The 12,980-nt window shown below is 43.9% G+C and overlaps 1 protein-coding gene across 7 annotated transcripts in view; it reads right to left on the reverse strand.

Moving 5' to 3' along the window:
* The window catches only part of Kank1 (KN motif and ankyrin repeat domains 1), a 111,568-nt gene that overhangs the window by 29,042 nt on the left and 69,546 nt on the right, over positions 1–12,980 (reverse strand). Inside the window, exon 1 of one of the 7 annotated variants that reach the window (XM_010640135.3) lies at positions 42–110. The exons of the other annotated variants lie outside the window; for them this stretch is intronic. The gene's annotated coding sequence lies outside the window, so the exon portion shown is untranslated. Of the gene's footprint in view, positions 1–41; positions 111–12,980 lie in introns of those variants that run through there. 7 annotated transcript variants of the gene reach the window in all.

Genomic DNA, 12,980 nt, shown 5'->3' on the forward strand with positions numbered 1-12,980 from the left:
TCCTCCCGGCCCCACGCAGACGCCATAGGCCCAGTTCTCACCAATGAAGTCTCCCCGCGGCTCGGCGACACCGCCTCCGCCACACTCTGCGGCTCGGCGTTCCTCGTTTTCTTAATGAAAACAGGAAACCGGCATCGCTTGAAAATGTGTGTTCTTCACTCCCACTCCGGCTCAGCCGGGAGTACAAATAAAGCCAGCAAGGGAAGCATCTCCACAGACGGGCTCTGTCTTCCCCGCGGGAGCCCCCTTTCCATGAAAGAAGCTGTGTTCTGGGCTGCAGACAAACCTAGCAGTCGCAGCCCCGTCACCTGAGGACGGGCAGGGCCACAATCGGCCACTGTTCTCCGGCTCCACCGAGCAGCCGGCGGGACCGCCTGGTTCCAGGGCGCCGCGGGACTGAGGCGCGTTCCTACCAGGGAAGGCTGGTAACTTTAATCCTGGCCTCAACTGCGCCCGCCACTGGAGGAAGTTTTGGTTTTTTGTTTGTTTTGCTTTTTAATTAATAAAATTTCTTTTCCAGTTACAAGCAGTTCGTGCTTGTTTAAAAAAAATTTTTTTTAAAGGCGAAGGTGGTGGATAATGCCTGTAATCCCAGCACTCCGAGGGGCTGAAGCCGAGGATTACAAATTTCAGCCTAGTTTGGGCAATTTTGTGGCTTTGTGAGAACCTGTCTCAAAATAAAAAGAGGTCTTGGTGCTAATGCCATGAGTTCAATCCCTGCTACTGGGGGGAAAATAAGTCACGCAGAGACCATATAAAGAAGAAATAAATATATGCTTTGGATATCTCAAGTGTTGCTATTTTGACATAACTCCTAGGCTGTGTGGGGGGGGGTACTGGGGATTGAACCTAGGGGCATTTGCACCGAGCTACATCTCCAGTTTTTGTGGGTTTTTTGTTTTTTTTGTTTTGTTTTTTTGAGACAGGGTCTTGCTAAGTTGCTCAGGCTGGACTCAAACTTTCGATCTTCCTGCTTCAGGCTGCCAGAATGCTGAGATTACAGATAGTGTGTACCATCAGGCCAGCCGGACTGTTCTTTTTTGAAGAACACAACTACCCCCACCCTGCCCCAGCACTTGCAGTAGGAAAGGTAAACTGATTCAAGGTCAGCATTTAGAACAAAACATAGCACACATTTCAGTAAAATTTAACAGGCCCATCTTTGGTTCTTTTCATCTTTAGCAGCAACTACCAAAGGCTTGAGTCATGTCAAATTATCCCCAAGTGAACTTCAGACTTCTATCTCTGGGAATCAGGAGAGGTTAGAATTTAACCATGTTAGGTTTCTAATTATTTCCCGGTCTGGTTTAACCCAGGCTACCTAAAGGATTTCTAATCCATGATTCATTCTCTAGCAACTAAAAAAGTGAGATATGTTCTTAAAGTGTCATTTGTACAAAGAATTGTCCTTGGCACCAATTATTCCACAATTAAATAAAAATATCCACTGTCATTTTTATCGCCTGCTTTCTAGTGTATGTTTTACACGTGTTAATACAAATAGGGCATTTATGGAGCCCAGAGATATTTCCCAACTTTTCCATATGTGTATTTCTTACCTCTCTTAGAACAGAAGCCTCCTGAATCTAACAAATTCAATTTAAAAAATTTCCTTCAGCTGGGCATAGTGGTGTGTGCCTGTAATCCCAGCACTTGTGTGTAGGGGGGCGCTGAGGCAGGAGGATTGTAGATTGCTATGAGTTTGAGACCAGCCTGGGCTACATAGTGAGTTCCAGGTCAGTCTCAACTACATAGTGAGAGACCCTGTCTCAAAAACAAACAAACAAACAATCAAAAATTTCCTTCATTGTTCTGTTCTCCCAGTCACACACCAATTAACAAGATGGTGGGAACAAAGGATATTTAAAAGTATTCACTAAAGTAATAATATATACAGTAGCATAATAAACTCAAAAATATATTAACGATTTGAAGATACTTTTAAATATTAACATTATGGACATTTCTTGCACACTGTTTCAGTTCCTTCCTTTTTCTTTCTTGTGGCATGGGGATAGAACTGAGGACCTTGTACTTGTACTTGCAAGGGAGTCACAGTGCCACTGAGCTAAATACCCAGCCAGTAGTTACTTTTTTGGGGGGGGGGTACCAGGGATCCAACTTGGGACCTTGCCCTTGTGAGGCAGGTGGCAGAAACTGCTGAACTAAATCCCCAGCCCAAGTTACTTTTAAAGTAGGGAGTTATTGGTATTTTTTATTTTGTTCTTTATATTTTATAAAGTTTTACATCACATGGGCATTTATCTTTTAAAACTATTACAAGTCACTGTTAACAAAATGAAAAGAATGTAAGAAATAAACTGAGAAAGTTCAGGCAAGAGGGGCATGAATGTCAGAAGCCAAAGCAAACAGCCACATATTCTTTAGTATGCATTACCCAGCCTTCCACACTAACAGAAGTGCCTACTTTTAAGGTGGATAAATATGAACTGTATATTTCCCCCACCTTCTTTCCTGTTAGCATGGCCACAGGCACAAATGTCAGGTAGTAATTCCCAGGGATCTCCCTTAAAAGTCACAGGAATATATCACTGATATCCTTCCTTCTTTTCTTTATCCTGCTATCTACAAAACAGATGTAATGACTGGACATTAACTGCTACTCTACACCTTAAGTCCACACCTAGGAATGGAGAAACATGTACAACAGGAACATGGGTCTCAAAGGGCTTTGTGGATCAGAAGGACTGTAACAGTCCCGTGGAGTCTGCCTCTACACTAGTCTCACTTACTCTGTGCATTATACAGACACAATGACCAACTGCCATAACTTAGAGGAGGAGGGGTTTATTTTGGGTCCCATTTTAGTCCATAGTTGTCTGGCTCCAAGGCAGAACAGCATGACAGTGGGGTATAGAGGAAAAGAGCTGCTCACGGCATGGTGGACAAGAACTGGAAAGCAAAGGCAGAAGATGGGAAGCGAGACAAACCCTTTCAGGCCACGCCTCTACACACTGACTGTCTTAGTTACTCTTCTCTTGTTGCTAACACCAAATATCTGATACCTGAAGTCAAAGGCAGCAAGGTTTGTTTAGCTCACAGTTTGTAGGGGTTTCAGTCCATAATTGGCTAACTCCAAGGCGGGGTGGCATCACAGAGATCAGTTCATGGTGGGCAGAAGGTAACAAAAAAAAGGGACCTTTAACAAGGTCTTTCTACCCCTTTTATACTCTCTCTAGGCTACCGCGATTAGGGCAGTGCAGAAACCAATCAGTGGGTTGGTTTAATAATCACACACCTTAATCTCAGTCTCTGGACACAAGCAAAATGCAGAAAACTTTCTGCCACAGTGTAACACATCATCTAGAGCCCACAGCCAATGGAGTCCTTCTTCTCAACAGAATCCTCCCAAGCCTGGTCTTTACCAGCAGAATTTTTCTTAGCATTCTAGTCTTCTGAGCTCTGACTACAATTTCCCATCAAGTACAGACTACTTTTTCAGCCAGCATTTCCGAACCTTTCCAAACTCTTCCCACAAGCCATTCCCAATGGCTCCCGAATCACATGGTCAAGTTTCAGCAGTGATCCTACTTCTCATGCACCAAACTGTCTTACTTTTCTTCTTGTTGCTGAGACAAAATATCCGACAGCCAAAAGTTAAAGGAGGAAAGGCATAATTTAGCTCAGTTTGTGGAGGTTTTACTACGTAATCGGCTGGCCCCAAGGCAAGGTGGCACATGGCAGAGAAGTTTCTGGTGGGGAGAAGGTAGCCCTGGTGGCCTCTCTCTCCAGCTGACTTGGCTCACTCCTTGTGGCTTACCTCAGACTTTAACATTTCTAACTTCTCCAATGTTTTGGGGTCTTCACTGCCATCTCTGGCTTCAGTCTCACCGCCTCACTCACCGCCATCTCAAGGCCTCCTCGCCTGGCCACCCAAGCCTTCTTCTAAAGATTGGGTGGAAGCCTTCTTTATCTCAAAACTTTTCTCTTCTGCATGGCCATAAATCCAGCACCACATGGATGATGATACCAAGGTCTGTTGCCAGCTTGAGAAGTAACTTGGCCCTCCTGCATTATGGCTGCAGAGGTCTCTGGGTGCCTAGATGGCTGAGCCCTAGGAAAAGAATCCAGGGAAACAAAGTACCATTCTCCAGCATGGTGCCCTGGGGCTTTCTTTAAAACAAAGTCTTGCCTCTTTTGCAATGTTGAGCCTGTAAGGGCTGGGACCTTGCTGATTCTTGACATGCCCTTAGGCCATTTTTCCCTATGTCCTGATCCAAAATAGTTTGCTTCTTTTTAATGTTAATCTTTTCAGCAATCAAGCTCTCCTCTGCTTCTACCTTATAGGCATTTCCTTTCAGGGGAAACTGAATACTTTTAAAATCACTCAGCAGGGTCATTTGTGCATGATTTTCAATGTACAGCTGGCTAAAAGCCCTCAACAGTACCTACAACACAGCCTGAGCATTGGCCTGCCTGGAATCTCCTTAAACAGGTTAATGAGTCCACTGCCCTTAATCTCAGTCTTCCCCAGTTTTAGGACACGAGCAAAATGTAGACAAATTTTCTGCCCAAGGGTAATGCAAACAGTCTTGAGCCCAAGTGCCAACGAGTCCTTGTTCTTAACTGAAACATCTTCAGCATGGGCTTTTGTGTTCTCTGCTTTTTAAAATCTGCATTTTGGTCTTTTGAGCTCTGACCAGAATCTCCCATCAAGCTTGGCTTTTGGTGTTCTAGGGCTGTTTCTCCAGTCAGCATCACCAAACTTTTCCAAGCTCTTCCCCTGAACCACTTCCAAGGGTGTTTAAGTACAGTCGCAGGAATAACCCCACTTCTCTGGTACCAAAATCTGTCTCAGTCACTTTTCTCACTGCTGAGACACAATACCCGACACCCACAATGTAAAGAAGAGGTTTATTTTGGCTCATGTTTCAGTATATAGTCAGCTGGCTAAAGGCTGGAAGGCATGGAGAGATGTAGGGCAGAGGAATAGCTATTCCCATGGTGGCAGCCTGGAAGCAGAGAGGGAAGGGAGGGGCCGGGGAGGGAGATAAACCATTCCAGGCCTCGCCCCTGGATACCTGCCTCTTCCTACTGGACTCTACCTCCTCACAGAGAGCCAGCTGTAACACCCCACAATCCAATCATCACCTCCCAACTATGAATGCCTGAGGTCTTGTGGAATATCTACATATAAATCCTAACAATGCTTTTATGTGAAAGAGGAATAAAACTCTATTCTGTTCGGTTATTATTTGTTCTGGGTCTTGACTACATGGAGTTTAAATGAATTTTAATAGACATAGCTGTTTTCCCCTCATTGCCAGAAAATTAAGAAACTACCTCAAAAAGAAGAAAAATGCTAAATCATAAACCGATGGGAGACTTCCAACAATTTTTATTATAAAAACTGCTAAATCAAAAATAACTAAAAGTATAAAAACAGCAATTTTTTTAATACCCCCTAAGTAGCTTATAAGAATCTGAGTCTAAAAAGCCTTTCTGGACTAAGAACTATATCTGCTTTCACACAGCTAAAAATCCCCTGGCCTTTTCTGCATCTCAAAATTTTGAAGTAGTGGCTTCCAAGCAAATAATTGGAACTGGAGAGCGGCCCCTCATGTTTATAAGCCCCTCGTGTTTATAAGAATTTTCTGATGTCTGGAAATCCAGGGCTGAAGAACACTCCTGGCACCTTTCCCCTCATTATATGACATTTGTTGAAATTTAATTGGTGCAGAAAATGGTCATATTTAGTGGAAATGGCCATATTTAGAGTAGGAGGAAGAATTTATAAGACATAAAATAGATACAGTCTAGCTGAAAGCCAACATAATATGAATTGGGGTCAGTAACAAAGGCATATTCTTAGCAAGTCAGTGTGACAGTATGTGAACAAGTAACAAAACCGCACAGAGTTAGCCTGCCATTGAATTGTGAAGACCAGGTAAGGGATGATAGAGTACAAAGGAAAGGGAGGGGAGAAGAGGCAGAGCAGAGCTTGCAGTGCTGTGAAATCACCTGTGGGGGGATGAGCACCGAAGAGGCCTCTGCTGGGGCCTGGAGCAGGGCAGTCTTATCCACTTAATCACTGCTGGATTCCCTGAGCCATGGTAGGGGCTAAGAGGCATCAACAATGATTTTCTTGACTGGTGTGTGTGGATCAGACTGGGCTATGCAGACATTAAATTCCAAGAGACCAGTAAAACATTTTTCTACCCAAGTGTGAAGAATCAAACAAGTACAAAAATTATACATATGTTCAATTTACATTTATAATCAATACCAAGGACAAAGGCATATTAAAATCCATCATCTACTTTTCATTATTTACTGAGTCCCGAACTAGCAGCTGGAGACACTGTGTAAACAAGAGAGACAACGTTTCCAGTCTCAAGAGCCTCAAGATCTAGTGGGAAAAATAAAGAGATAAAATGCAAAGCACCAGTGAAACAGAGGCACCATAGTACAGGTGGCATCATCAGAATTTACTTCAGATTCAGTGAGTGGGCTGCTAATAGCAGCTCCTCTCTGAGCCAAAATGCCTCCTAGACATCAAGGGTCACACGGCCCTTTCTTGTCCTCCCTTCTCCCAACCCAGTCGGTCCAGTCTGCAATTTATGGTAACCAAACATCAATGTGACAGCAGCAATTAGAGAAAAGTCCAGCCCCAATTCCCATGCATGGGAAGTTGAAATCAACAGTGATGGTAACATTCCTATTTATATACTTATCTCCTGTAAAACTTAGTGCTCCACGAGACAGCCCTGGTGTATGGCCTCAAGAGCAATGTGAAACTTCCTTGTGATTAATTCTTCTGCATTAACAAAGTGAAATGGAGAAATATTTCTCATCTAGATTCAAAATGTATTCTATGATTTTAACTTTTCAAAGAAATAGAATTTTACTGTTCAGATAATATTTGGCGGGGGGGGCATGAAAATTAATGTCCTCATGGGGAAGTAGTCTGGATAGTTCTTAACCAGAGGCAAGCTCGTCCCCCAGGCAACATCTAGCAGTGCCCGGAGGCATTTTTGGTTGTCACTACAGGAAGTAAAGGGTGCTACTGCATCTCCTGGACAGAGGCAAGGGCGCTGCTACATGTCCTACAATGCACAGGACGGCCGCTTTCTCCCCCACCAAAGAGTTTTCCGGCTCCAAATGTCAACAGTTCTGAGGCTGAGGAGCTTCTGCTGGTGGACAGCGAACAGAGTACAAACTACATGCAGCACTTGAGACTCTGGCCATACACCTGTGGTCTTCAAGGCTTCCATTTCCTAGTAGGACTACGACACTACGTGCGTGTGACAACGTGACAAAAATGCCATGTTGGAGTAAGGAAGTATTCAGTATTCCTCTTCTGCAGACTCAACCATAAGGAACCATCCTCTGATGTGAGGAAAAAGCCCTGACGGTTTCTGAAATAATGTGTCCTGGTAGACTCTTCATGGACAAGCTTCTGAGGTCATTACTTGGTCTGTTATTCGGATCCACTGATTCCTTTGCACTTGTTTTACTACTGCATATTCTGGGCACAAATACCGATTAATGGCACCCTGAAAAGTAATTCCACCCATGTGCCACAATCTTCACACTTAGTCTATGTGTTTTTCTTTACCAGATATTCTTCCTGAGCAGTGGATTTGAAGAAGTTCACTAATTCTCATTAACATATTGTCCCCTCTCACAGGAAGTATGAAGATCCTGCCCCAGGAACTGAGCCGTCCCAGTGGAGCATGTGATGACCACAGATTCCCTGGGCTAGGAGACATCACAAAGGCTTCCTTCAGCTACCGCCTGGAGGCAGGAAAGGAAACTGGATGGACTTGGGAGAGAGGCCTCTCCCCAGGAAGAGAATTACTCAGGGTATGAAAGTAACTGAGCTAGCAAATCAGCTTTTCCACGGAGGGAGCAGAGGGACAGAGAAGGCAGCAAAGCGGAACAGCGTCCTTCTGAACAGGTTTAGCAGGAAGCAGAAACAAGTCCTAATGACACTGTTAGCTTTGTGCTTTTAGACACAAAGGGCTTCCCTCTCTACACTAAATCCACGTGTGAACACCACAGTGAGAGCCTGCAGCAAAGAGGCCAGTGGTACTGAGTGTTCTTCATTCTGTTGTCAAAGAATGTTTGCTGGGTAAGATTTTTCTCCTTTTGCATTTGCCAAAAGTTCTTTTTAAACCTGTTTTTTACCCTCTCAGTGAAAGCCCGCCCATCCATCCATCCATCCATCCATCCATCCATCCACCCAAATCATAGGCACTAAAGAGTTAAGCTCTGTTCTAAGAAAGTGAACTCTTTCTTCCCAAGGGATTTATACCACTTTTCTCAATCTTATAAGCAGCTACTCAAACACCTGATGCAAATAAAACAACTTTATGCAAAGTACAAGTGTATGCTAGAAGTTCATGAAGAAGTACTAGGACAATTGCCATGTCACTTATAACTGTAATTTTATAAGCTTGGTTGGTTTACATGGCTAAGGTTTTTTTTAGTACCGGGGATCGAACTCTGGTCCTTGTGCTTGTGAGGCAGGTGGCAGCAGCACTTAGCTAAATCCACAGCCCTGTATGGCTAAGCTTTAAAGAGGTGCTTGCTAATATTCGTAAGCCTTCATAATTCCCTTTGCTTCTCCTCAAATCTTTAGATTTAAACCCATAGTATACACTGGGAATGCCACACAAGGAATGCTGATCTAAAGAAGATGCTACTGTCACGCTGAAAAACATTCATTTTTTTTTTCAATCTATAAATATTTTTTAAGAATGTACCAGGCGGCAAACACTGCTAGGCACTAAGCAAAGAGACACGCAGCCTGTCTGGGTAGAACTTAAAAACTACAGGAGGAGACAGCAGTGGCTGCAAAAAGAAATGGCAACTGCAATAAGTGATATAAAGGAAAAGCACAGTGTGGGGCGAGCACGGAGCAGGGTGCTCAGCAGAGGGTGTGGGCCGTGTTCCTAGGAGCCCTGTATGAAGAGCCTGCAGGCTACATGAGGTGAACGGGAGAAATATTAGGCAGAGGCAACCTGCCACTTTTAGGCACTGGAAAGGAGAACCTGAGGTGAAGAGGAGAGGGGACAGAGCCCCAGCCGTGCAGGGCCCAGAGAGTGGTGGTTTTGGTTCTTAAGAGCATTAGGAAGGCACAGAAGTGTTTTAAGCAAGAGGGTGAAATGGTCGATTTCTGCTCTGGCTAGATGCTGGAGGACGTCTCTCTTCTCCACCCTCCACTGTTCTTCCACAGATTTTTTCCCCCATGATTTTGCTCTCCGTATCACAAAGTTCTTTGCAACATGTGAGTCATCTATAAGCAGACGTAAGTATCAAACCATTCACACTTAGACACTGCTCGCACTTGGGCCAGCTGACGTGTGGGCCTGTGCCTCCCATGTCTAGGAGGAAGATGAAAAGGCCTGACAAATTTCAGCTCATCTGGGCCGAGCTGGAGTCTGGGAGCACGGCTCTGGGTTTGTCCTCTACTACTCCAGCAGTTATCATTCTGCTGCTAAAAAGGAAAATATTCATTTTCTTTAAGCATATGGATGCAGAGGGAAAATGATGGCATTTCCTTTTATATTAAAGTACACTAACTCCAATCTGGGAAGGGCAGATGTGTCATGAGTGACCTTAGGAATAAAGCAGACAGGACATTTTAGGGAATTCAGGCTCTGTTTCAGACACTGAGATAAGGAACACAGACCTGCTCTGTGACTGAGACTCTAGGACGGGAACAGCAAGGACTATAGAGCAAAGATGTTCTAAGAGTGCGGCAGGGAGCATCTCTGTGGAGGACGCAGAGAAAGCTCTGTTGGCCTGAGTGCTGCAGAACAGCAGCACATTGTCTAACCTCTGTGGACTTCCCTACCTGCTCCCAACGAGGGGCCTGACAGGAAAGCTAAAGGCAAGGGACAGGACTAGGCAGACTTTTACAGTACACCCCTAAAACTTCTACCCATTGGCAGGTCTCTGCAAGCTGGATCTCAGGTTGGCTTGTCTCTAGGGTCTTGATTGTTACTGTGCCTGCATGACAAGGCTCTCGTTACAAAGGAACCATTTTGCCTAAAACACTACAACCCACTGCCTGTTACTACTCTTAAGTATCAGCACATATCACATTATTTCAAACCAATGTCAGGGCTCTAGTTGGCTCAGAAACCCTTTTGGCTTCCCACGGCCCAAATCTTGGACAATCTGAGCATCAAAATAATCTAAATAATAATAGTAACACATAAAGAAACAAAATAAACTGGGTATTTTGGGAGGCCATAACACATAAATATAGTAGACTTTTTGCTATAATATCTAAGTACAATGGAGGGTCAACTAATGTATACAGAGAGATTACTGCAACAGAAAAACCATCACCTACCTACTATCCATCACAGCAGTGGCTGACTCAGGCAGGAGTCATCAGCGGATACTAAAGTTACCAGATTGGCTGTTTCAGTTTTTTGTTTTTTTCCTTTTTTCTTTACGGATACATTTTAGGTATACAATAGTTACATTCATCATTGGGATCTTATACCTTTACATGATATATCTTGGTTCTTATTTTTTCCCATTCCCCACCTCCCTATTTACAGTCTTTGTTTCCATTTTTCCCTTTTCTATTTTTTCTTTTCCCTTCTTTGCTTTCCCCTACCCCTCTCACCTTCCCTGCACCTTTAGACATTTTTTCCTATTACACAGTATCAACTATACAATTTGATTCTTACTTACACTTTTAGTTTATCACACCGGAGAAACTATTCGGTATTTACATGTGTGTCCTATTAATTTCACTTAAGAGTCTGGCCTCAATGTGCATCCACTTGGCTAAAAATGTCTCTAGTTGCTCATTCTTTATGGCTGAGTAGTACCCCATTTTATTAAAAACAAAAAACAAAACAAAACAAAAAAACACACCTTCTTTATCCAGTCTCCAGTTGACAGGCAATTAGGCCTTTTCGAAGTTTTAGCTATTACAAACTGCGCCATTATAAACATGGGTGCGCATATGTATCTGTGGTAAGATTCTTTTAATTCTTTTTGGGAAGATACCCTACAGAGGAAAAGCTGGGTCAAATGGGACTTGTAATCCTAGCTGTACAAAGTATCTCCATGTTGATTTCCACAGTGGCTGCACCAGTCTGTACTCCCACCAACAATGGAGAAGGGTTCCTTTCTCCCCACAACCCTACTAACATTTGTTATTGGTTGATTTCTTGATAGCAGCCATTCTTTCTGCGGCAGATAGGCCATTTCTCACCAAAGATTAAGATACTGCAGTGGTCTTAAGGAAAATTCACCACAAAACAGATTATCAATCACAAAGGGAAAATGATGACTCTGGCCAACCACCCACACCTAGGCTGACACCATCCCCTGCGCAATACACCAAGAAGAGCATATAGCTTCTGCCAAGAGGGTATGGCCTGGTGCTAGAAACAAGGAGGGTCCCCATTTGAAAGACCTCCTACAAAGTAGAAGGGCTCTTTTGTAAAACTGCCAGTCGCAAAAGAAAGGAAACAGAACTGTTTTAAAAGGAAGGAGACTACAGAGACATGATAATTGCAGGTGCTGACAATACATGTGCACAAAGGCACTGACACAGGAGATGGAGCAAATTTCATAAAGTGTGAACAGCTGCGGAAATTTGAACCTGGGTGAGGGAGCTAAAATTTCCTTACGAGTTTTCTCTAAATTTGAAATTAACTAAAAATACATTTAAATCCCTCTCTCCCCGCCTGCCCCTGTGCTTGATGTGTTTATCATGAAGCAATAACGCACTGTAAGACAGGCCTTTGCCTTGCTCCCGTGCTTTTTCCCATTAGGATGTTCTGTCCCAGAATTGTACCACAATATCCTGGGACTGTCTGTGCTTCACACAGTACCTGCTCTACATACTAAGTGTTTCATTCAAACAAAGTAACTGTTAGTACCTGATGTTTCCACCTAAGTTTCCCCATGTCTAGCTATATCTCTGCCCTCACACGTTCCTCTCAACTGCCTTTCCCCAACTGTACATAAACCGACTCTTACTGCAACTAGGCACCCAGAATCTGGAGTGGGCAAACTCCTCTCCAGTCCGCTGGCTAATAAAAGGTTTTCTCCATGTCTGAATAATTTTCGGATTCTGGAGTCCTCAAAATGTTGTAGCTATAACACGGCTGCTCCACTTTGCCACAACACTGAGGGTACATGAACACAGCACATCAGTAACCAGGGGACACAGCCAAAGCTGTGTGTTGTCCCTTTCGCAAACTAAGCAGCCTATTTTCAAGAGTTCATGTCCTCACTCTCTTATTAATTCTTGAGGAATGTTACCAGTTAGTTATCTTTTGAAAGTTGTATAGCTTCTCAATCTTGCAGATTAATGTGCTTCAGAGCTTCATTAGAGAAAATCTTAAAAGCACCTTTCCACGGCATTTGAAAATCTTTAACAATTTAGTCCAAATCACCACTTCCCAGGTCCTCCCCGGAAACTGCAACATACCAAGCAACTTTCGCACCTATCTGCCTTTACTCATGCTGCTCTCTCCAACAGCAGCTCTTCTTCCCCAGCCTCTTCCAAATGTCAGAATCAGCTGGGTCACCTTCCCTCCCTTCTCCTGAAACCCCTTGCCCGTGTGTACCGAACTGTGTTAGGGTTAGCAGGCACATGCTCACCCCCACCCCCAGACTGTAAGTGTTTTGGGGAGGCAGGCATCAAGCAATACTTACGTTCGTATCCCTCAGTGCCTTGCATAATGCTTAGCACATGGCACGCTTAATATTTGCTAGAATGAAAAACCTAACATTTAGACATTTCCTGATTTAAAAAAAAAGAACAGAGAGGAAGAGAGTAAAATTGGGTAATCTGGGGCCAGCATGCCTGTGCCACTTTCCAGTTGGTAAGTCAGATTAGGTGCCAGTGGTACAACCTGGGAAGTTCCAGTACCTGGACTGTGTCACTGTGGCGTTTCCAGCACTCAGAGAAATGCCTCGGCTCTATGTCATTACCGGATCACAATGTTCGGTGGGGTGGACAGCCCTGGCACCTC

Source organism: Fukomys damarensis, unplaced genomic scaffold, assembly GCF_012274545.1.
Source record: "Fukomys damarensis isolate Sample0158 unplaced genomic scaffold, DMR_v1.0_HiC HiC_scaffold_31, whole genome shotgun sequence".
In the NCBI taxonomy this organism is placed as follows: domain Eukaryota; kingdom Metazoa; phylum Chordata; class Mammalia; order Rodentia; family Bathyergidae; genus Fukomys; species Fukomys damarensis.